Source organism: Nycticebus coucang, chromosome 17 (assembly GCF_027406575.1).
Source record: "Nycticebus coucang isolate mNycCou1 chromosome 17, mNycCou1.pri, whole genome shotgun sequence".
NCBI lineage: Eukaryota > Metazoa > Chordata > Mammalia > Primates > Lorisidae > Nycticebus > Nycticebus coucang.
The window spans coordinates 20,809,399-20,833,872 of record NC_069796.1 but is presented as its reverse complement, the minus strand read 5'-3'; the positions used below and the strand labels follow the sequence as shown (position 1 = coordinate 20,833,872).

General features: G+C 42.1%; 1 protein-coding gene across 6 annotated transcripts in view; it reads right to left on the bottom strand.

Annotated features, from left to right (window-relative positions):
• The window catches only part of SNCAIP (synuclein alpha interacting protein), a 152,151-nt gene extending 128,680 nt beyond the window's left edge, over positions 1-23,471 (bottom strand). For 4 of the 6 annotated variants that reach the window (XM_053567005.1, XM_053567010.1, XM_053567008.1 and 1 more), the window contains exon 1: positions 23,424-23,471. The gene's annotated coding sequence lies outside the window, so the exon portion shown is untranslated. Of the gene's footprint in view, positions 1-22,331; positions 22,852-23,423 lie in introns of those variants that run through there. The other 2 variants (XM_053567006.1, XM_053567009.1) reach the window with 2 other exon arrangements.
• Positions 23,472-24,474: the final 1,003 nt, after the last annotated feature.

Below are 24,474 nucleotides of genomic sequence, written 5' to 3'. Positions count from 1 at the left end.
GGTCTGAGAAAAAAAGACTATGATTTGGGAGGACTTGGCTAGAGTCATGACTACACTACTAACTAGCTGTCTGAACTTGGCCAAATCCCTTAATTTCTCTCATTCTGTTTACCCAGCAGTAGAATTAGGACAACAGTACCTTCCTTACAACAGAGTTAAAAACATTAAATTATTGAACATATGTTAAGGACCTAATCCAGCCCTTAAGATTAAAAGTGGCATGCTCTGTTTATCTATAACATACACACATACCCTTAATAACCTAAATATTTCAGTTAGTCATTCAGAATATGAATATAAAGTCCTTTCTCTTTCTATGCAAAAAAGGCTCATTCAAATAATAAGATTTCTCTTAGATTTATTGTGTCCGTAGAAGAAGGCCTCTGTGATAACACTATATATAACTTAAATGTCAACAACAAAATGTCCCTTTCGTTTATTTACTTTTCTTAAAATTTCAAAATATTTTAGTGGGTGACTAGAGAGGTAACTGTTGTGTTACTGTCCAGATTACTTCTCGAGCCTGAAGGATTTATTCCCTCCATATCCTCTCCCTGAGAAAGGATGTGCCTCACATCCCTCAGCTGTCTGCTTTCTAGAGGAAGGCCCCTGGCCACAGAGCCATCTGTCTGGGGCAGCCTATACCCAGTGACGGACGGCATGGAGTTAGACAGGCCAGGCTCTCATGCTCCACCTTGCACAATGCTGAAGGCCCTCCCAGCTTCAGAGCTCACTGTGCGTTGGCTAAGGCCTTAGGTGAGACTTCATCAGAGCCCAGCTTCTCCTCCGCCCACTTTGACTCTTCTTCCTTGCACAGGTGTTGGATCCCAGAGCAGTTCCTAATAAACTTCCTGCCCAGAATTTGTTTCCTGGAGAACTGAAGTGCCACAGTTCTAGCTTAAGGAAACCTGCTGAAACTTGCTGTGCTTCCTGTACCGTGACAACCAAGCCCCTTTTGCTTTTCATTAAAGCTGGTGTACAAACTTGCGCTACACCTTCAAAGGGGTACTTCGGATTCAATCAAGAAAAATAAAAGCTCAAATCCATCTCCACCCCAGTGTATATTCCTTTTTCCATAACTTGTCACTTCTTATTGTCTTTCTGTAAATATTTCACCCACTTAGCCACGTGAACGTACAAAGTCTGATTTACTAGCACTGACAGTACATTACAAAGCTTTCAAGGAACTCAAAACATAGGACCATTGCTATCAGGCAGCCTGGTGCTCCTTATTTAATAGGTTATATAATAAGCTCCATCCTGGCTCAGTTTGGCAGAGAGACACTGTGATAGCTTAAGCACCCAAGGGAAATGGTAGAACAATTAGAGTAAAAGGTAGATTCAAATTAAACATGAACTTGAATTTTAGAGACCATAGCTTTTTTTGTAAATGAAGTATGGTCTCTGCCAACAAAGTGCTTTTATTTCTCCGTCATCTAACATCATCAACAACAATATCAGCTCTGGTTTAAAGAGTTTCTGAGATTCTCCAGGTCTGGGTGAGGTAAAAGGACTATCTCTGTCTTCATAATAGCTACTGTGCATTGGCTATGCAAGGCAAGCAGCAGAAAAACCTAACGGGAGTCAATGAGCCGAGTCGACAGGACTCAGGAAATACCTAACCAACAAATAGGTTCCGTAATAATGTGACATTTTTATAGTCGCATTTTTTAACCATAACAGCACTTGAATGGTAGGCATTATAGTATTTCAATTTAGTCATTTATCTAAAAATGAGTTTTATCTGGGCTCATAAATAAGCAGTGACACTGCAGCAATTTGAAAAGCTGAGCTTTACCTTTTGCTGGGAAGCTCGTTTTACAATTACAGAAACACATGCCCTTTAGTGCCATGTTGCTGAATCTATGATTTATGGCTTCTATCTTTGTGCTAACCTGTTTCTGCAAACTACACCAAGTTTGTACAAGCTCAGCTATTTCATTCTTATTTCTAATCTTAATGGGTTATTTTCTCCATAGAGGCCATGTCTCTAGACCAAATAGGTTAGGAGAAAGCATTCACCCTTTCAGTTCAGCAAATATCATTTAGTGTCTTGGACTGTTTTCAGAGGTTGAAATAAGTAAAGCACTTTCCTAAAAGCTTGGCCAACTCTTCCAGAAAGACTTTCTTCTCTATGTCCTGCTCCCCCCACTGCCTGCTCTAATAGGCCTCATAGCAAAGCTCTCAAGGGCAACGGCAGCTGCTCTCCCTCTTGACACCAGGCTCCCTCACCCAGCAAGCCAGGGGGAAGGAAAATTAAACTGGTGCATTAGAATGGTTTCTCCTCTGGTCTCTACTCACTTGCCTTTCAGGAGTGATACCTGGATTCTTACAGAGTCACTCTCAATTTCTCCCAGAGTCATATAATTCCAGGAATGCTGGAGATACCTTTTATGGCATTGCACCTAATTTGGTGGAAATCTATATCTTGCTTAAGGTCCTTCTTCACCTGTGTCCAAACATTACAGACTGAGCAGGTATGATGTGCCAAGGTTTGTGCTTGGGGATTGTTGCCAGTGACTTATTTCATTCCAGATGGATTTTCGTCACCGTTTTTCATTAGTTCTGTTATTTTGTGAGGTGGGGAGAAATAATAAGTTCACTCTACCATTACTTAAAACATAATACGACATTGGTACATGAAGGAAGAAGACATACCAAAATGTTAAATTACTGACTCAGATTGGAGAATGATTTTAAATTTACATATTGACATGTCTTTCATATTCATATTTCAAAAATATTGACATATTTTTCAAGTTTTGTGTAAACACAAAACTTGAAAAATTCAAAGACAGTCAACAAGTATTGCATTATGTTCAGCAAACAATGTTTACCAAAAATGCACTCATATGGCAGCATTATCTGCTCAGGATTGTCTACATAGCACAGGTCTGCATCTGTACACTTAATCATTCAACGAATAGTTACTAAATTTATGCTATGGGCGAGACTTTGTGCTAAGTTTGATGAACATAGCAGTGGACAAAGGGAAAGTCTTGTACTTATCATCTAATGTTCTGTAAGGGAGATAGATGTTTGTTTGTTTGTTTAAACAAACATCAGATATTAAGTTGGGGTAAGTGTTATAATGCAAAAGTAATATAAAAGTTACAGAGAAGGTTAGGGGGTTCGGAGGAGTCACCAGATGTGTTGAGTCTGTATCAATCAAAGAAACTAAGGAGGGCAAAGCAGCTAACCAGATAAATAGAAATGCCTCATTAGGTTAAAAAATACAGATGTTTATCATTTATTATCTGTTAGGCAGTGCTATGGTCTGAAAATTCGTGTCCCCCTAAAGTTCCTATGTTGAAACTTAATCACCAATGCGATTTGGGCTGTTTGGGGTGGGGTCTTTGGGAGGTGACTAGTCATGAAGGCTGAGTCCTCAAGAACGGGATTAGTGTCCTTATTAAAGAGTCCTCAGAGAGCTGCCTTGACCCTTCTACCGTGCACAGACACAGCAAGAAAATGCCATTTATTTGTCAGGAAGCAAGTCCTCCCAAGACTCCAAATCTGCTGGGGCCTTATCTTGGACTTCCCAGCTGCAAATAACTGTGAAAAATAAATTTCTGTTATTTATAAGCTACCTGAATAGTGATATTTTATTATCAACATAGCAGCCTGAAAGAACTAAGACAGGCAGTCATTAATGAATCTTTTATTAAATTAATGAATCTTTTTTTACTTATAGACAATTTTCATTAAGGGAACCAGTACCTTGAAATAGGTGAAGACTTAATTATATCTCCTGACATCAAGAAAACTGTATTTTAAGGATTCTTTCTGTTAAAATGGTTTACTAAGTAGCTAAAATAATGAATAGGAACCGAGACTGCTCAAAACTAATGAACTCGACATTTCCCGCCAAACAAGGATGAACTATGGACCATTTCTAACATATTGGATGCACTAAATGATGGGTTACCACTAACATTTGCTCATCTCAGAAACTTTTTTCATAAATTATGTAGGAAAAGAAAATCTCCTTAGACTGTATCCTAACAAACACAAAGTTCCTGGAAGTAAATCTTGGTACAGAAAAATTGCCATTTTTTAATAGAAAACAAGACAGATCTTTTGTATAACACATCTATAAAACGTGAAAGCTGGTCAACAATATTAAATACAAGGAAGGCTCCCTCCTCACTATTGCTAAGGAGTGAAGTTGTACATGGAGGCAAGCTCACACCTCACTGAGTGCTCATCACATCCCACGATGCTACAGGGCTACGTGCTTTTCTTTTTTCAATTATTTTTTTTTCTCCAAGCCTGATGGGGTGAGGCTGGGTTTTCATTTAATTCTTAAAACATCCCAACAAAGAAGGTTCTTCCATTTTGGAGGTTTAGTAATTTTTCTGTAGGTCCTCAGCTAGGAAATGAGTGAGCAAGAATTCAAACCAGGCACCCTGATCCCAGGGTCGTCCTTTTAACTCTTACTCTGTCCTGACTGCCCCTAAGCTTACAATTACCATTTACAATGTCATTTTTGATTAAACAAGTTTAAAGTGCATAACATACTGTCATACTTATTTGAGCAATTCCATGTAACTTACTAATTTTATATGTGCTTTTATAATTTTAAGTATCTATTTTTAAAAGTCCTGCCATTCTGCTCTGTCATCACCTACCTGCTTTTGGCCTCTCAAGCTGCTGCCTTTGAAGCTGTTTCTGCACTTGTATCACACAGCTGCTTCTCTAATCCTAATAAGCTTGTTTTACTAAAGTTACTAAGTTTGTTTTTTTTTCTTTTGCAGTTTTTGGCCAGGGCTGGGTTTGAACCTGCCACCTCCAGTATATGGGGCCAGCGCCCTACTCCTTTGAGCCACAGGCACCGCCCATAAAGTTACTAAGATTTTTAAGTTAAATAAGTTCCTCAGTGGGTTCTAAGGAACACAAGCTAGGCTCTCTATTTATCTATTTATCCACCCCGTCAGTATCTTTAGAAATCACTGTAATACATTCTCTCCAATCAATTTGTATCACCTCTACCCTGGTAGAGATCCTTTTGAAATTCTCACTTGTTTTTCTGAAATATGTGGACTGTCCTGATCTATCATCATACAGTTGTGAAAACACTTTTCTCCATTTGGATAGAGGCAGAGGCCAGGAGAAATAAGCAGACAGGGTAAGAAGACTAGGAAGAACTAGAATAGAAATATAAAACTACCAAAAAGACTAATAGGTTCTGGAAATTTTATAAATGCTCAAATCATTCAATAAGGTTCGAGAAGAGTAGAGGGTTGGACACAGGTCCCATAAGGCCAGACAAGTGGACAGGGCCAAAATCAAAAGGGCTAATAGGAGATGTTAAGGAATTTGGATTGTATCCTAAAGCCAGTAGGGACTTACTAAAAATTTACTAGCATAACCAATTTCAGAAAATTCAAGGGTGATCATGGTGCAGGAATTGATCAGGAAGAGGCAGAATTGGGTTAAGAGACTGATGCAGTAATCAAAGGGGAAAACGATGACAACCCCAAAAAGTTGCTGCTGAAAACGGGCATGAAAAAGAGAAAAAAATGTTGAGAACAATTTAACAAATGATTAAGGCTAGATTTGTTCAAGGGATGAGAATATTACGGATACTGTCTTTGAAAGCTGGGGCCATTCTCTAAACCAGGAAGTGGAGATAAAGACAAGATTTTCAAGGAAAGGTCATGAATTTCCTTTGGATATACAGATTTTGTAAGAGCTGATAAACATCAAAATGTAGTTGGCCTGAAGACAAAGAGGATCTCGAGCCTGCAACTAGAAATAAAATTTCAGAAGTCACCAATAAGATGCTGGTATAAGCCTTGAGAATGGATGACACAATCTATGTAGGATTATTTATTAATATTAATTGGAAAATATAACTGTATAAGCAGCGGAAAACAGATCAAAACTTGGCTCAGACCATCCTTTTAGCATTATCTCCTGCCACTCTGCACCATCTATCTTACTTTGAAGTCACATCAAAAGACTTAAAATTTCCCAAGTTCTGTCAAACCCCAACCTTCTCCCCTCAATTGTCTGCCTGGTGAACACCACCTGGCCTTTAACTTTAAATCAAATGTCACTTTTCCTACAAAGCCTTTGATAATCTGACTATCTTCCTCCCCATTTCATGTAGAGTTCATTGCTTTCTCCCTCCTTCCTACCTATAACATTTGGTACATGCTTCTACTATTGATACACAAGTTTTTCTTCTCCACTAGATAGAAATATTCTGAAAGGAAAACATTGCATCCACACAAGATACCAAAGCATGTTCACAGAATGACAGCATAATGTAATGTGTCCTCCATCTGCAAACACCATTAATTACTCAAAAGACCCACGAATACTTTTGTTTGGCAAGCAGCCACAGCAAGTTCTTTGGTATAATGTGGTATTTCCAGTATGAACCATTAATAACGTTTATTCTCACATCACTGGTACTCATGTCACCACAACTGGCGTGGTGAAAAACAGTGTTATCATTTAGAACAATAGTCTACGATTATACTAGTTCCTATAAATGAAAAGTGATTGTGTTTCATTCAAGGCAAAAAAATTAGAAGACATGAAATCTAAACAGACGTAAGCCTGGAATGAAGCAATGGGAGGTTTCACTAGGATCAACTGGGAGGTCACTATGGCCCTTTGATGCAGTATCTCCTCCAAAAAAGATAATTCAAAGACAATAAATAAATAGTTCAGAAAGTTTCTATTTATTAAGTGCCAATACGTGAAAGCATATTCTTTATAAAGACAGAAGGCAGGACCCCTGCCCGGGGTTGATCGTAAAGAGAGTGCAAAAGAAAAAAAGAGACCTGAAGCATGAGATCTTCTGGCAACAGGAAATTTGTTTTTGCCTACTCAGCTCCTTGCACAGAAGGGACAATCTATAAATCTTTATTGGGCTGACATCAAAAGGCCTTTCAAATTACTATTTCTCCCTTGACTCTATTTAATTGTAAAAGAAAAGAAAAAAGAAAGAGAGAGAGAGACATTTCTGAAATTCTTTTCCTTTCTAGTTGGAGAATACTGGGACAATTTTCCTAAGACAATACATTCATGTGGTCTGAAATTTCGATAACTATGGTAAATTTATTATCCAATTGAAAGAAGTTTTAGTATGTTTTGTTTTTCAAACTCATCATTGCCCTTTTAGAGAATTTGTTAGTTTTCGTTCTTGAAAAACAGGTCAATGAGTGTAAATTATAGATGCAATGACTCTAAATATCTGTCATGTAACTTCTGTAAGTTATAGATGAAATGACTCTAAATATCAGCGTGACCTATTTTGTGTCTCAAGAACTATAAGACAGAGGTCAGAAAAACATAGCGTATGAGCAGAAAATCTGCTAAAGCAGCCTTAGAATACTGGTCACCTATTCAGTGTTGATCATAAATGAATAGATCTACCCTCACAAGCCTATAAGAAATTTAGTCCTCGGGTGGTGCCTGTGGCTCAGTGAGTAGGGCGCCGGCCCCATATGCCGAGGGTGGCGGGTTCAAACCCAGCCCCGGCCAAACTGCAACAAAAAAAAATAGCCGGGCGTTGTGGCGGGCGCCTGTAGTCCCAGCTGCTTGGGAGGCTGAGGCAAGAGAATTGCGTAAGCCCAAGAGTTAGAGGTTGCTGTGAGCCATGTGACGCCACAGCACTCTACCCGAGGGCGGTACAGTGAGACTCTGTCTCTACAAAAAAAAAAAAAAAAGAATATTAAAAAAAAAAAAAAAGAAATTTAGTCCTAAAAAAAAAAGAACAAAATGTAGTCCTAAGAATTATCTGTTTTGAAATTAACAAGAGGATATAAATGTGAAAATGTATAGTCCCAGCCCTTGCAGTAATGAAGTTGAAGATGCTGAGCCATCTATGATTCAACCCAGTTATTATTTAGAGTTCACAAATAGGGTTTATTACTTGAGGCATACCCAATTATCCCAAGTCGGTCATGTTTTAATTTAGTAAAGATTTTGAAGTTGCAGCCTTCTTTTCTAGACATGTTGTGACTACGTACCCCATACAGAGAAACAAGGTGCACCATGGGACCTTAGCCCTGGATCTGTTTCATACTCACATTTCACATTGGAAAGATAATACTCTCATTTTCACATTTTAAATTTTTAAAAGAGAAGAAAATTTTAAAATTTAACAAGGCAACAACACTGCAAACCCAATACTTAGTTAAAAAGAAAAGCTAATACAGGAAAAAAATGCTCATCCTCCCTAATCATCAGATAAATGCAAATCAAAGCACCCTGAGATATCACCTAACCCTAGTAAGATTAGCCCACATCACAAAGTCCCAGAGTTGCAGATGCTTGCTCGGATGTGGAGAGAGGGGAACACTTTTCCACTCTTAGTGGCACTGCAAACTAATACAGTTTCTTTGGAAAGAAGTATGGAAAATCCTCAAAGAACTCAAATTAGATCTTCTATTTGACCCCACAATCCCACTACTAGGCATCTACCCAGAAGGAAAAAAAAAATCATTTTTTTTCATAAAAATATTTGCACTAGATTGTTTATCACAGCTCAATTTACAATCACCAAGATATGGAAACAACCTAAATGCCCATCAACTCAGGAATGAATTAACAAATTGTGGTATATGCATACCATGAAATATTATTCAGGCATAAAAAAGATGGTGACGTCACATCTCTTGAAATAGCTTAGATGGAGTTGAAACATATTCTTTTCAGTAAAGTATCACAAGAATGGAGAAGCAAGTATCCAATGTCCTCAATACTAATATGAAGCCAGTAGATGATCTAATGCATGCCCATATTGGAGAAAAACTCATTTCAATTCAAGTTGGGGGGAGGGTTAAGGAGGGAGGGAGAGGGGATGGGGTGCTCTTGCTGAATGGGCATGGGGTGGGGGTGTTTGGCACACCTTCAGTGTTTGGGGCATACCCATAAGAGGGACTCTACCTAACAAAATCAAATATTTTGACCTGGTTGTTTGTACCCTCACATAAACCTGAAATAAATTTACTTTTCAATTATAAAAAAGATTTACATTTTAAACTATGATGAGAAAAATAACTAACATGCTTTTAAATAATCTTAGTATGTAAATTTTGAAATCTGGAGAGTCAAAAAAAAGTATATATATAGTTCCAAAAATAAAAAAGGAAAAGCTAATGATGGTAATAATACTTAACTTTATTGACTGCATATACGTGAATCATTGTAATCATTGTACTAAACTCTACCTAAATCATGCCTTTCCTACAGTGTCCTCTGGGACAGATAATCACTTTCATCAGCCAGGTTCCCAACAGAAAACAGGTGGCACACTCAAATGCAATGTGAAGGTTATTTAATAAAAGGACTATATGCAAAGGTGTGGCCAAAATCTGGAGGAATAACAAGAAATGGGGGAGTACCTTGAGCTAGTAACACGAAAGGGGAGCAGTTATCAGCCTTAGGTGTCGGTGGGGAGGGCACAGTTACCAGGACCCAGACAGCAGCCTCAGACACACTGCCTGCCAGCAGGTATGGCCTGCCTTACAGCAAAGTGACCTGATAAGGAGGCAGCCCAGGGAATAAATAGCCCAAACTCCCCCATCTATTTGCCAGTCTCCTGGTGATTCCTCCCATTGGGCAAAGCCAATGAGGACCCAGAGAAGAAAGGAGCCTGCTGATTCATTCCACAGGCTGGGCAGCCATCTGAGCACACAGAGCTGGCAGAGAAAAGTCAATTAGATCTGATACCTACTATTTACATTTTATCCTAAGTGTCTAAAACTTACCTTGAATAAATGAGGTAATCCATAAATGTTTGTTGGTAAAAATGGGAAGACACCATGTCAAAATACTGAGAGGTTCAGTGAGCTGTCCCAAATCACGCACACCATGTGTGGCCTTGGTCTGAGGTTCAATCCATGCTTATAACCAGCATGCTATTGGCAGCGTAGCCACCATCTCTGTGCCATTTATGTGCTGTTGGGTGTTTTGGGAAATATTGGCGATGACTGGAATTAATACCCTAAAAAAGTGTGCAATCTGTGTGTCAGTTTTATCTTACTTTTTCATCTCCTATTGTCAAAGATCCAAATTGCCTACTAGCAATAGTTTTGTAAAAGCAGGTCTTAAACTTAGAATTCCACCACCTATTGCAACTAGTGGCTGAGCAATGAAAACTTCCTTCAAACAGCATTTTGTCCACTTTTTCTACAGTCCCTGCTGCGGATTGTTCTGAGTGTCAGTAACACAGGTAATATGGTATCTTTTGCAAAAGTAAGCCCCTAACCTCTATTAACTACAATGGAGTAAGCCTTAGGTCTTATGGTAGGCACACATTTATTTGCAAGACAAGTGGAAGGATTCATTCATTCAGCTACATTGATTGCACAGTACACACCGAATTCTATGCTAGCTACCTGCACAGGTTAAGGACCAACATTAACTGGCTTTCTATGGGAAGGAGTCAATTAATTATTCAAACGGCAATCAAAATGTGTGAGTTACAAAGATGTCACAGGCACGCACGCTGGAGGGAGGTCATGATCCTGGCCTCCAGCATGTCCTGCCCTAATTCTATCCAGATTGTCTTGAGTTTGGATAAAGGATATAATCCTGTAATATGTACAAGTCATTCTAACTCTGCTTTCATTCTTTGAGATGATAAAAAGTATTCTGTTACTTTCCATCTCTTAGGAAGGACCCCTCTCCACTTTGAAATGCCAGTCCCTTTGTGTAAGGACCTCCTTCAAATAGATCAAATAGGAATTTGTCACCATAGGTTTTTTTCTTAGTTATGCTTTTGACCTTTCGTGTGTGATCCTGACTGAAATAGCACATAGCGATCTTTCGTCTTTTTTAGGGACAAGGCAAGTGGGCTGGAATAGCTACTCCCTGTCACGCTGTGCAAACACCAACTTCGCATTTTTAAAAAACTATTGCATGATGTGTCATGCAACAAGGTTCCCCAAAGTCTGGGCAAGAAAGAAAAGAAAAGCAGCTTTGGTTTCCTACATGCAAGTTTGAATAATTTTGGAAAACCATCAACATAGACCAAATTTCTGTTTTAATATAAGTTTTCCATGAATGGCAAGGAAGCAAAGCCATCAGTTACCCTCATGATAATTAGATTTTAAAGAGCAATTTATTCTCTTGATAATTCTAACAAATGGAAAAACGTATTTCACTAGAACCCAAATACTCACTTCATGATGCTTATTTCATCCAGGATCTCTAGATAAAAGTTACTCTTTCAAATATGCTCTTAAGGTTTATTTAGGTTCACGCACCTGTGCTTCTATTGCCAGCAAAATCCGAGTTTGCAGGATTTCTGCTGCATGAAAAGCATTTACATACATTACATAAGAGAGAAGCAATGATCAAGTCGGTTACTGGGAGACACATCATTCTTCTCACCAAATCAATTGTTAACTTTCAAAGAGCTCTGCTGTATTTCCTAGCAACAAGGGTAAACATTGTACTACATCCAGTGTCCAAGATTTGTAACCAGGCTAATCTGTGAGTACTCAACTTAATTAAAGATTAGGCTTTTAAATGGTATTTTTAGTGCACAACAGCGCTGCTAAATTATGATTATCAGCGGCTAAGTGTGCTTATGTCTGCAGAACGTGGGGAATGAAAATGAATCATTTATTTTCATCTTGATATGACGGCTCTTCTCTGAGGCACTATTCTCCAAGTTCACAGGCCTTGGAGTTCATTGGAATTCTCTGGTTAAAACACAGCTTGGAGACCTCATTTATGAAAATTCCTTTAAACCTTTCACCACTTTGACAAATCCAGTCCAAGTTCACTGAGCCAATTCAAAAGTAGCTCTCAGTCTTTTTATAGGTTTTCTATTACACCAACACAGCACACCAGAGCCGTCACATTTAAAGAAATATATGTGAGTTGCAGAGAGGCATGCTTTCTTTTTTAAGAAACCCAAATGAAAGCAACATTCCCTAAACTTCAGCCAACAGATGCAGAACTCTATCTTGAACTATCTTTGTCCTATTAAAGAAGAGATCATCAAATTACTTAAACAGAGCTAATGTTCTGTTATCTCCTATATGATGTATGCTATGATTTTTCTTTAAAGATTTTACTTTGCAAACATACTGGCAGGCTCCCTCACTCCCAAACTGTTCCAAATAGTTTTTTGGAGAAATTGTTCAAATCGTTTTCTAGGCTTCATTCATCCTCCTAACACATTGTATGTGGCAGCAGGATTTATTTTTCCTGTATGCACTCACAAACGAAAACCCAAAGCAGGGCGATGGGGGCTCCCCTTGAACCTGGTAATCACCCGTAAGACCGAGGTTAGACCTTACCTAACTTTCCATTTCAATGACCTGTGTCAGTGGGCTTGAGGTACCATACTCTTTCCTGAGACAAAAATTCCCTTTCTAAAAAGTTTATATGATTTACAAGATCAAACAACATTTTCAAACTCTGGGTTTATTTGAATACGTGGTTGGTTTGGTTGTAGGAGAGTACCCATCTTTTAGACTGTGTTGTACAACTTATTTTTAGTGACATTTATCTTCGGGGGTAAAGTAGATGAGCAAATACATGCACATTGGTTAGAAGCACTTGCAAAATGTAAATAGTGTGTGTGCAAAGGCAAATTGACTTAGGGTATAAATCTTATATTCTCTTAGGAAGAGAATGATGACTCTAAAACTACTGAAAACCTAAAGAAAGCCACACTATGATGACTTTGACAGATTCCTGGTACAGGCTGGTCTTTCCCGTATTTATGTTCTAGATGTCAGTCGGCCTTTTTTGGAATCTCAGTAGAAGTCTTGTTCAGTGGATGAGTTTTTGTTTTTGTGTTTGGTGGGTTCTCTTTGTTTTTTTCCCCCCCTCATCTTATTAAATAAGACTTACAAGTTAAAGACTGCTTTAAGTTCCTCCAGTATTTGATATCATAAGAGGTGAAACCAAAAGCTAAACAAGATGTGCACAGGCTCATCACAATTCAGGTTAGAGGCCTACACCAGTGACCGGAGAGGCTTCCTGTCCACTCGTCTGACTCAAATGCAGGCGAGTGGTATAGGACAGTGCTGGGTGACACTGGGATGGGGGAGCAGAGCCAGTGAGCAGGGGCTGCTGACATGAGCCTCCACATAGCAACCTGTCAGCTCCTGGGCTCACAAATGCCCTCCTTGGTTCACTGATGATTCACCTTGTACCCAGTCAATCGTGGCCCTGCTAAGCATTGCTCCATTTGCAGGGGATGGGAAAGTAACAAATAACTGCTGTTCAAGAACACAAACAGCCATGTACATCCCTGTAGGGGCAACAATCATGTCTGAGCCAAGTGCTGCAGGAGACTGAGGAGATGGTGGCTGAGTGAGTCCTGGGCCTCCCTGGGCCTCTTCAGAGTCCAAACCTGTAGTCCACTATGGGGTCACCTGTGGCATTGAGCATTGGGAACGTGGCTATTCTTAAAGTATGTATAAAATACACACCAAATTTCAAAGACTTAGTATAAAAAAATAAGAATGTATCTAGTTCACTTTTTTTGGTATTGATTACATATGGAAATGCTATTATCTTGGCTATATTGGAATAAGTAAAATATATTACAATTGATGTCACCTGTTTCCCTAACTTTGTTAAGGTCCCTACCAGAAAATGTGAATGTGAAATTACCTCTCTGGCTCACAGTTTTGGATCCTATTACATCTCTATCTGCCAGCGCAGTGGAAGTGGTCACAACACTGCATTTGGGGACACTGCCCTGGACATGGGTAGACCCATGGGGAGAAGAAATTATGGAGCAAAAAAAAAAAAGAAAGAAAAAGAAAAGAAAACACACAGGGGAACCCAGCCGGAGCAACAGAGAGGGAGCAGAGACTGATGGGGCATCTGCTTTCTGAGCAGTGCTTGTCTGCAGATTCATTTGCAGGAAAGAGAGAGCAAGAATATAAAAGTGATGGTAATAACCTCTCAAATAAATCAGAAGGAGCTGGGGTTGTACAGTGAGCAATGCTCTACTGGGGAAAAGACCAACTAGTCCCCCCTGTCTTCACCCTGTCCGTGGTTAAGTCATTTGGTCACTCTTGCCTTCTCATCTGCAAAGGGGAGACTGAGATTAACTGCTCTGCCTGGGACTCCACCCCCTAAGTCTCCAGAAACACAAAGCATTCTACACATCCTGGGGGAAGGAAGGGCTGGAGAAGGAGACACTGTTTTGTGACAAAGAGTTTTGAAGCTGCAAAGAATGGAGAAACTTGAGTAGAATAAATCCTTTATACTTCCTTTTTCATAAAACTTATCACACTTCATTTAGATTATTTATTAGCCTCCTTCCTGGCAAGATACTACATATAAGCTAGATGTAAGTGCCACGAGCTCTCGGTTCACATGTGTCTGCTCACTGCTGTGACTGTAGCTTCGAGCCCAGAGCCCAGGAAATGTCTGTAGAAGGGGAATCCCATGGAGGGTTTGCAGTCATTTTTGTCATTGAACATCTGTTGAGTTAAAGTTTCCAAGTGTGCAAACTGCAGTCAGGAATCAGGTAGGAATCAAACCAGTGGTGCTATCACACTAGTGATGTCGTCTGCCCTGGTGTGTGAAGAAGTCGTGACAGGTGAAAGAGGAGAGTTAGCAGAGACCTTCCCCGTCCTCAACTGCTCCTGCACTGGAAACAGTCCAGAAGGCTCTTGTGCCAGAAGTAGTCAATCTACTTTCAACAAGAGGAGTTGAAGGCCAAGGGAAGTCAGGACCAACAGAGGCTCCAAATTTCACCGGGCAGGTCATATACCACATTTGGTAAGATGAATGAACATGGGAGCAGCGTGAAGCAGCAGTGATTTAGACCTGGGTTCTGAGTTTCACTCCATTCTCACCATTTGCCAGCTGGCAGACTCTGGGTAAGTTCCTTCTCTGAATCTCATTCTCCCCTTTAGCTTAAAACTAGGCTCATAATGCACGTCTTTAGAGGCTTGGTTAGCAGTAATGCATTTTTCAAAAGGGGCTGGTGTGTGGTAAACACTTAATTGATGGTTACATGCTAAATACATAACAATGGCTAGTATCTTCTTTCTGGGTCAGCTTTTAAACAGAGTTTTTAAACTGGAGTCTGTGGAGTCCTAGGAAATCCATAGATGGGATTCAATGGATCCTCGAACCCCTGAAATTAAATGCAAAGTGGTGTGTTTGTGCCCATCTTTATCTTCCAAGCAAAGAATCCAAAGCTTTCATCAGAACCTCAAAAGGCTCTCCGACTGAAAACAGGTTGGGAACCACAGAGCTTCTGTGGCTTCCAAAACGTCTAGTCCTTTTTACGTGTCTATAGAATACCTCTGTGAGTGACTCTCAAAATCCAGCTTTTTGTATGGCTGCTCAAGAGACCTGCATTTTATACACAGCATGTAAGAGGTTTTTATTATTGGGCAGCAGTAGTGTCACAGGAATAAGATTGGAATTGCTAAAGCAGGAATTCATGTTAGGCTGGGCATGGTGGCGCATGCCTGCAATCCTAACCCTCTGGGAGGCCAAGGTGGGAGGATCACTTGAGGTCAGCAGCTTGAGACCAGCCTGAAGTGAGATCCCATCTCTACCAAAAAACAAACAAACAAACAAAAAATAGAAAAATTAGCCAGGTGTGGTGGTGCATGCCTGTACTGCCAGCTACTTGGGTGGCTGAGGGAGGAGGATTGTTTGAGCCCAGGAGTTTGAGGTTACTGTGATCCAGGCTGAGGCTATGGCACTCTAGCCTGGGTGACAGAGTGAGACTCTGTCTGGAAAAAAAAAGAAGAAATAAATTCATGTTAATCTCAACTATAGTTCTAGAGCCCTTATCTCTTTAGATACATCTTTTTCTATAGTCTTTTTGACACAATTAATGGCCAAGGAAGGCAGCTGGATTATTTTATTCTTAAGAGGTAGTCACTTTTCCCTAGAAGAAGAACAATAATCATAATAGATGAACTGGAAGAGCCAAGTGGAAGCTGGATTCTACTCCTCAGCTACCCAGATGAGTGTATGGCAGTTTGGCCATCTCCAGGAAGAGGGAGCTTAGGGGTGAGTGTGCCACTTGGATTCTCTAAATCTTCACTTCCTCCCATGTAGAAAGGATAATAATCATAGCACCTCCTTCATAGGGCTGCCGTAAGAATTAAATAAGAAGGTAATTACTTGTAAGTCATCTGGAAAGCACCCAAAGCAGAGTGCCTCATAAATATTAACTATTAAATATCATCTTTGATGGCAGGAAGAAAACTCATTCCTCCTTTGGTTTCTGAGCCACAGACTTTAGCCTAGAGATTTTTTTACCTTGGACGACAGAAATGTTTCAGCATCTTAAGGCAGTTACTAGTGACCCAGTAAACAACGAGCACACAGACAGTTGGGAAAACTGTTGACTATGTGTCTGAGCACCAACTTGAAAGAGAACCTGTCTTCCTAGCCAGTATTCTGGATGCAAAAGTGAAAATCAAGTTCAAGGAAATAGAATATACCTAAAACAGCGGTTCTCAACCTGTGGGCCACGACCCCCTTTTTAATACTGCAGCATTAGGAAGGTTGAGAACCACTGACCTAAAAGAAAATTGCCTGACAAGCCTAAAGATTAATGATTCAGCATTCATTGTTTTCATTCATTCACGTCAACATTATTGAGCACATATCATGTAAGAGGCACTGGTACTAAGTATAGGAATGTACAAAGATGAAAAAGCACAGTCTATCCCTGAAGACTGTCAGTCCAGAGGAGAGACAGACACGTCTATCCAAGGCTGTGCCTCACAGTAGGGCATGACACAGGGGCTGGGGGAGGAGGGGTTCAGCAAAGGGCTCATGAAAGAGTAATACTTGGGTTGAGTTTTTGGAAAGGTAAGTAAATGTTCAAAGTCAAGAAAGAAGAAATACTCCACAGAGACGACAGCATAAAATAAGAGAGAAAATGGAATTTTTTAACATCACACAGGTCAGTCCAGCATGAGGATAATGCAGGCAGTTAGAAGGCTTTGCTGAACACACTGGTGTCTACCCATCTGCTTCACCCACAGGAGGCAGGACGCTTATCTGGGGATCCTTGGAATTCATGGTCAGGACCTTGAACTTTCCCAGGGCTACCACAAGGTTTTGAATGGTTCTTATCAGGGAGCTACAGGCTTTGATTGTATCTATCTGGTCTTTAGGAAGAGCACTCTGGCAGTGGTAATAGGATAAATTGGAAGCAGAGACACTGAAGGCAACATTTTTAGAGGCAACTTGGGAAGAATGAAATGTGGTCTAAACTAAAAGGAGGAAGAGAAGATTAAGAAGCAAGCATCCTAGTGACTGAGTGGGTGGAGGAGGAAAGGGGGAAGGAAGGTCAGGTCCAGATCATTCCCAGGTTTTTGGCCCAGGGGTATAGTGACAGGATGATACTGAATATCCTCAGGGAAAACAGATGGAATAGTACCCTGTTTCCCCCAAAATAAGACATCCTCCGAAAATAAGACCTACTTACAGGAAAGATAAGATGTCCCCTGAAAATAAGACCTAGCGCATCTTTGGGAGCACACCTTAAAATAAGACACTGTCTTATTTTCGGGGAAACAGGGTAGCTGTGTGCTGTTTCTGCCTACACAGCATCCACTCTCTCTTCTTTTCAATATTTGCTTTTTCAAAACCACCCTTCCCTGCTCTCAAGTCATATAGTTTAGGAGGGGTTTGCTGACCACTCTCCCATGCACTCCCATCCACCTCCTGCACCCCGCCACTCCTCACACACACCACCTGCCCCTTCCAGCAGTCTCTAACACTGGGCACACAGTCAAGGCTGAATCCAGTGACATGGTCCAAATCTGTGCCATAGGAGTTGCTTCAGACATGCACATGCAATCAAAGTGGTCTAATTATAGTTAGTCCCCAATTCTCTATTCCAGCAGGGGTTAAACCTAAAGCTGTGGATGACAATTTTGCCACCATTAAGACAAGAAGAAATCAGAACTTGATCCCTTCTGACCTTGTCTTTTATTGGAGCCAGATATGTATGACTTTTCCTACTTGACCAAGCAGAAAGTGGGTTCTCTCACTTGTAACCAAGAGTTCTGACAAATGTAAGGAGTAAAGAGAAATGTGTTTCAATAAAGAAACAAGTTTATTTTTATGAGTGGTGAATTAAAAAGGCCTACTTTACTGTGACAAAAGTGCCTTAAAACATTTAAGTCTACAAAAGGCACTTAGGGATTTTATAGCAAACTCTATCCTGAATAATGAAAAGCCAGACCAGATTGTTTTAGAAACTGTTACTGCGCTAGATAATGGCACGTCCACTCATTCAATTAACATTTATTGAGTATCTTCAGGGTTTTTAGACTTCTGCAATAAAAACTAGAGAAGTGTGTTCTTGGGTTTGAGCTGGTCCATCCAAGGTCGATCCATAAAGAGCAGCTGTGTGTGCTGTTCAAGACTAATTGCGTGAAGTCGAGGGGCCAGGTGTTTCTGTCTGGCCCACCAGCTGCACTTGGTGGGAAGGGCACCATCTGAATTTCGGTTTGGCCATCTATAAAATGAGGCTGGTGAAGCAGCACCTTGAATGAGCTTTTAGGTGAAAGAGCAGAAAGTGTTTAGAATTCCTCTGCTCTCTAATATAACATCCACTAACATTTATGGAGGAGTCTGGATAAGGCATTATGCCAGGCCCTCTATTCTTTCTTTACTTTCCATGAGAAAACCCCACCTCCAGCATGGGTCCAACTATTATTAATGCATTTACATCTCTATGTAAATATGCCTAAATTGTTACCTCCTGTCCTGTCTGTGTGCGTCCCCATGCCTAGACTCAAATCAATCTTCCCTTGCCCATTTGTGGTGAGCATTATTGGTCGTATCACCCTGTGTCTCTATCCTCAGTTCTTATGATAGCAGTGCTCCAACCTCCTTTGAGAAGCTCCAACTGATTCCCCACTGTGTACTGTCAGTCAATGCTCTGGCTTAAGGGTGTGGGTGCTTCCTGGAATTCTGTTGCTTTACAACTAAAGAAATCTAACTATTTAACATATATAATAGTCTACAGCGATTTAAACACTCAACAGTAGCTAACACTAACAGCATACCCTGCAGCCTATAAAGTACTCTTGCATTCAATTTATCTCTTTTAATCAACCTTTCTGAAACTGAATTTTTCTTCTCCCCTAATCACTTATTGATTTTTCTATTTCTCACAATAGCACAATCATTTGTTCAGTCACTTAAGCTTTTTTAAATCTCAGAATGGTTTTGACTTTTGCTTTCAGTAATTCCCTGTAATAGTCATCTAATCATGGTTACGGCATGTCCCAGATTGGTTCCTTCCATTCCATTTTCTCGGTCTTCACTTTTGTCAGAATCTTCCTCAACACCTAACAATACTCTGCTGATTCTGCCACCAAGCTACTATTTCCAAACCATCTCAATTCCACTGTCAGAAAGATGTGGCTAACATTTTATTATCATTATGTCATGTCTTTTCCACCTGTGGTTTATAGAACAAAGATTACAGGTCAAGGAGGACAATTCCTCAATTAATGTAATTCTGGCTGTCCATAAGCAGGCTTTAACTCCCTCCTAATTTATATTATTCTCAGCAGAAAACATCTGCTAGCAACAAGTATCCACAAACATGCAGGAGATTGAAAAAAAAATACCTATCATGTTTTTCCAGCTCCCTATCATCATAAGGTGAGTCCTTCTCTGCCTCTTGAAGCTGGGATGAACTTTTGATTTGATGTGGCTAATGGAAGAATAGCTACTGTGTTACAAACATAGGTTTAAAAGCTGCTTTTGTAGGGCAGTGCCTGTGGCTCAGAGGAGTAGAGTGCTGGCCCCAAATGCTGGAGGTGGTGGGTTCAAACCCAGCCCCAGCCAAAAAAAAAAAAAAAACCAAAAAACCCCCAAAAACCAAAACTGCAAAAACAGCCCCCCAAAACAAACAAAAAGTTGCTTTTATATTGGGGGTTGTTTTTTCCTGCTCTTAACACACTGTTTGACACCTGTATAAAGAAGCCCAGGGTAGTATGCCGCAGAATGAGATGTACATGTTCCTGTCACCTGTTAACCTGGCCAACTGTGTGACAACTGCCAGACATATGAATGATGCCATTCAAAATTATTCCACCAGCTGACTGAAGATGCCGGAGGAAAACCTAACTAAGAATAGCAGAAGAGCCATCTTGCTGAACCCAGCCCAAAATTGCTGACCACCAGAATCATGAGTTGTAATAGCTCCTTTAAGTAATTACGTTTTGGGGGGATTTTTTCCTGCAACAATATAACATCTAAACTGATTCAATCACTTTCTCCTCCAAAGAATTTCTTTTTCAATTGCTATTTAGTATCTCAATTATAAAATGTGTTCTTATGTTCTTTGCATCACTATTTAATTTTTCATGGGTCCTATTTCTCCCCTTACATTTTCCTTGTGAAGAGATTTTTCATTTTGTAGTGTTATAGCATATGTACAACGTGAGTACACAATAACTATTTAGGAATCAGTTAGTACTTTTTCAAGGCCCAGTTATCAATCACATCAATTAACAATCATCATTTCAACACATGCTTTGATCATTACTTTTACAAGGTTTTAAAAAGCTGATAAGATGCAAAATGTAAAATATAAAATCTAGTTATCTAGTTTATATGAAGTACAGAATCATAAACAGCATATATTGTATTAGCAACCAATTTATTGATTCATTTTCAGTAAAGATTGCTTCCTGCAAGTGAATCTGCTTACCAATCAGGGGGTACAAAAATATAAGGGCAAAAGTTTCAGAAGCAACTATTTGATTTTCATCAGGATATTATTTTTTCCCAAGACACAAATTTCTCCTGTGTGGTTTGCAACTGTAACCTGACAGACTGCCAAAAAGCAAAGCTTCTATTCTAAGTGTTACTGATTCTCATGTTGCTGTTCAATTAGATTTTGCATTTAAAAGAGCAATTCCCTTGTGCTTCTTATAAAGATGCACCTGCTTCTTGGGAGATTTCATTTTTTGACAAGACATGCCTTAAATTTGGCACAAAAAAAAGCTCCAGACTTTTTCTGATAATATCAAAGATCATTTGTACTACATGTTTGTGTTTCCCTCCTCTTAAGAGCAATAAAGTACTGCTACAATTCCTTCCAGAACAAAAGCACATACAAAGTTCTTGGCCTCTGTTCCGCATTTCCACTGTACACCTGAGACAGAACATCTGCCTGGAATTAGCAAAGCTGCAACATAGGAGACAGATAAATCCATTTGCTTTAGTCACTTCCTTTCAGACATCAGCAAATTGTAAATGTCAAATTAATGAATGCATCATCATTTCAAATCTTCTATCTGAAACCTTCCTTCGTGAAATGTTTCCTACGGGGAAAATGAAGTTTATATTAAAAATTACATCCTTTCTTTTTAAAATCCCATTTTATATTTTATTTCTAACTGAGACACCCAAAGATCTGTAAGAGAAACCTCTTGTTTTTCTTTCTGATTGTATACCTGGAAATACATACATTTTTGGCTATAGGTAAACTCAGTTAATACTCCCTTCTGGAGAGATTTCTGGTTGATCCCATGATGTCACATCTTTTTTCAAATAGGTTTAAATACACCTTAGAAATGTCTCCTTACACTCTAACTGTGCTGAATTAAATTTAACATTGAGATGCATCAGAAACAGCCATAGACTCTCTCTCCCCAGATGTGTACATATCAGCATACTGCTTTCCTAGACCTTGTTCTCTTTGCCTCTTAAAATTTCAATATGTACAAATGAAATACAGATTTCAACCCATTCCCAACTGGGATGTCTGTTCCATAATAAGAGAAATAGGGTTTTGCCTTCCTGCCTATCCAGTAACGAAAGTGGTGCTTGAAAATTACGTGTTTAGAGTGACACCTCGGAGAACTGACATCCTCTGCACACATGTAATCCTCATAAACCTCCCCAGACAGCCTTTATTTCATTCTGCAAACTGCACCCTGGCAGGGCTCCACGGCACGTGGTGTGTGGCGAGACCGTCCTGCAACGGTTCTCTGTGCTCTGGGCTCTTTGATGGGCACTTGTCAGTAATAGCCAAGAGCAGGGGGGCCCAGCCCTCAGCACGTGAAAAACGGACACCGACAGTAATGCTTCCTTAATTAACTTTCCCAGGGCAAGCAACGTTCCCACAGGAAAAAACAACACGGTTCCCCTCCTAGCGGTCCATTGAAAATGAGCAACAATGCCGCCGCCTTTTTGTTTCCTAAAGACTTTTCTTCGCTGCAAGCAGTAGCGTGTTCCTCCAAGAATGCTAGTATTTCCTGTGGAAACTGTATGGCTGCCAGCAATGGCTCATAATTTTCCCTTTTTTCTTTTCGTAAAAATGAAATAAACAAAACGTGGCATTAGACAATAGTCAAAATTGTGTCCACCTCACTTACCACCTGCAGATGAAAGTCATCGCCAAGAAAGAAGGCCAAGAGAGGAACAGTCCCCGCTGAAATCGACGCGGACCAGCCCCGGACGCAGGACAGCAGCCGAGGGAGGCAGTGGGCGGCCGGGACGCGGCAGCCGGGGAGCGGGCGCTGACCGGCAGCAGCACCGGCGCCCCCCTTCCCCGTTTATTATTATTGTTGCTAGTACTGGTGTTACTCTTGTTACTTGGCCCCTCCGGATCTCAGCTCACGGGAGCCGGCACTGCCCATCCCTGCTACCGATAGGATCCCGGGTGGCAGCGAGAATAAGAACCACACGAAGCGGGAAATGAAAAGAACCATCCTCTGGAAATCCAGGCGAGGGTGGTTTCCCCCTTCCCTCTGTGAAGTCGCCGCTTGGCAGCCCCTGCGCCGCCACCGTTACTATAGAGACCTCCCCCCGAACCCTTCCTGCAGAGGCGCCGCTGCTGCCCGGAGCAGAGGGGACGTGGGGCACAAAGGGGGTCGGGGCATGGGCGACACCCGCCGGGGTAGCCCGGTGCAAACTTGGAAAGGCTCCGCCGCCCGTGCCGCCGCCCCCCTCGCCTCCCCGCGGCGCCCGCCGGGGACCTGGACTCACCCCGGGCGCCGGGCGCCGGGCGCGCGGGCAGCTCAGGAGCGCGGGGGGACCGGCGGACCGACGGGTGGACGGCGGCGGCGGCGGGAGCAGGAGCGGCCCCGGCGGGCGGGCGGCGGAGGCGCTGCCGCGGCCCCGCTACGTCACAATGCGGCCCGGCCGCGGGCGCCGCTCCCCCGGGCCCCCAACGGGCGCGCGCCGAGTGGGCAGCCCCGGGGCGACCGCGGCCCGGGGCCGGCGCGGGGCGACTCGGCGCGCGGGGGGCGCACTGCCGGGGTCGGGGCGCGCCCGCTCCCGCCGGGGTTCCCGGAGCCTCCGCGCCCTCCGGCTGCCGCGCCCCCCCAACCCCCGGGCCGGGGAGCCCCGCTCGGCCTGAGTGACAGCGACCCTCCCCGCCGCGTCCCCGGCCCGGCCCACGCCCCTCCCTCGCCGCGACCTCGCCCCGATCCCCGCGGGCCGCCCGCCGGCTCCTGTCCACCAACCTGCTCTTTCTTCTGTACCTTTGGCTCTTCCACCTCGACTGCCTTCGCTGTTCCCCGGCTGGGCTTCTCCTCCCCTCCCCGCCCACTTCGTGCCCCCCCTCCCACTTTCCCTTCTGCCCACCCCCCTGGCGTGTCAGCCTCTCCCCCTGGAGATGAAGTCGCCCCCTCGCCGTGGGCAGAGCGTCAGCCCGGGCCACCTCATTGGTCCCCCACCATTCCAGGGTTCCAGCCTAGGCTGGGAAAGGAGACTGGGGAAAGGGGAACGCGGAAGGTGGCCGGGGTCCTAAGGACTGCTGTGTCTGAGAAGCCCTGGGCAGACTGTTTTGCCTTGGCACCGAGTCTGCGCCCCCAGCCTTCCCCCCGCTCACCCACCTTCGAGCACTTCGCAGAGGAGCGAAGGGCAAGGGGGTTTTGCCCGGAATGTTGTGTGCTTTAGTGTGGGTGGTGGATGGAGATTTTGATCTGAAATAATGGCTTTTTAATTCAACGTTTTAATGTACCAAACGTCCCCCAGTAATATTTACTTTTATCGTTTCTTAATTGTTGAGGGGTGGGGTGGGGGCGGCTGATGGATGAGACGTCAGCCACGCCTGCAGTGGTGACTGCCTCTTTATTTCCGAAATGAAATCAGGGGGAGTGGAAGCATTTATGGTACCGTTGGCTCACGACCGTCTGGCTGTTGCCCTCTGGAAAGCTTTAAATGGTTTTTAAGAAATCCTTTTCCCAGGCGAGATGACTCTGAGAAGTTCACTCAGCAGAACCAGAGAGGACCACACTCTTGTTCCAGGGTATGGCTGCTTGCCTGAAGCTGCCCCAGAGAAGGGTGTAAGGAAGTGATGCTTGGTGGGTTTCGGGGCACCCTTGCGCCCCTGCTAGTTCCAGGTGACAAGAGTGGCACCAAGATCCTGGGAAACGCTGCACTATTGGGACAGTGGCAACGGGGATGTCTTGTGTGAGCCTTTCATGGAAAATGTTTGCTAACAAGAAAGAAGGCGCAACTGGTTGTTTAAAAATCTGGGTTTTCGGGGTAAGCAGGGGGACTCCAGGCAGC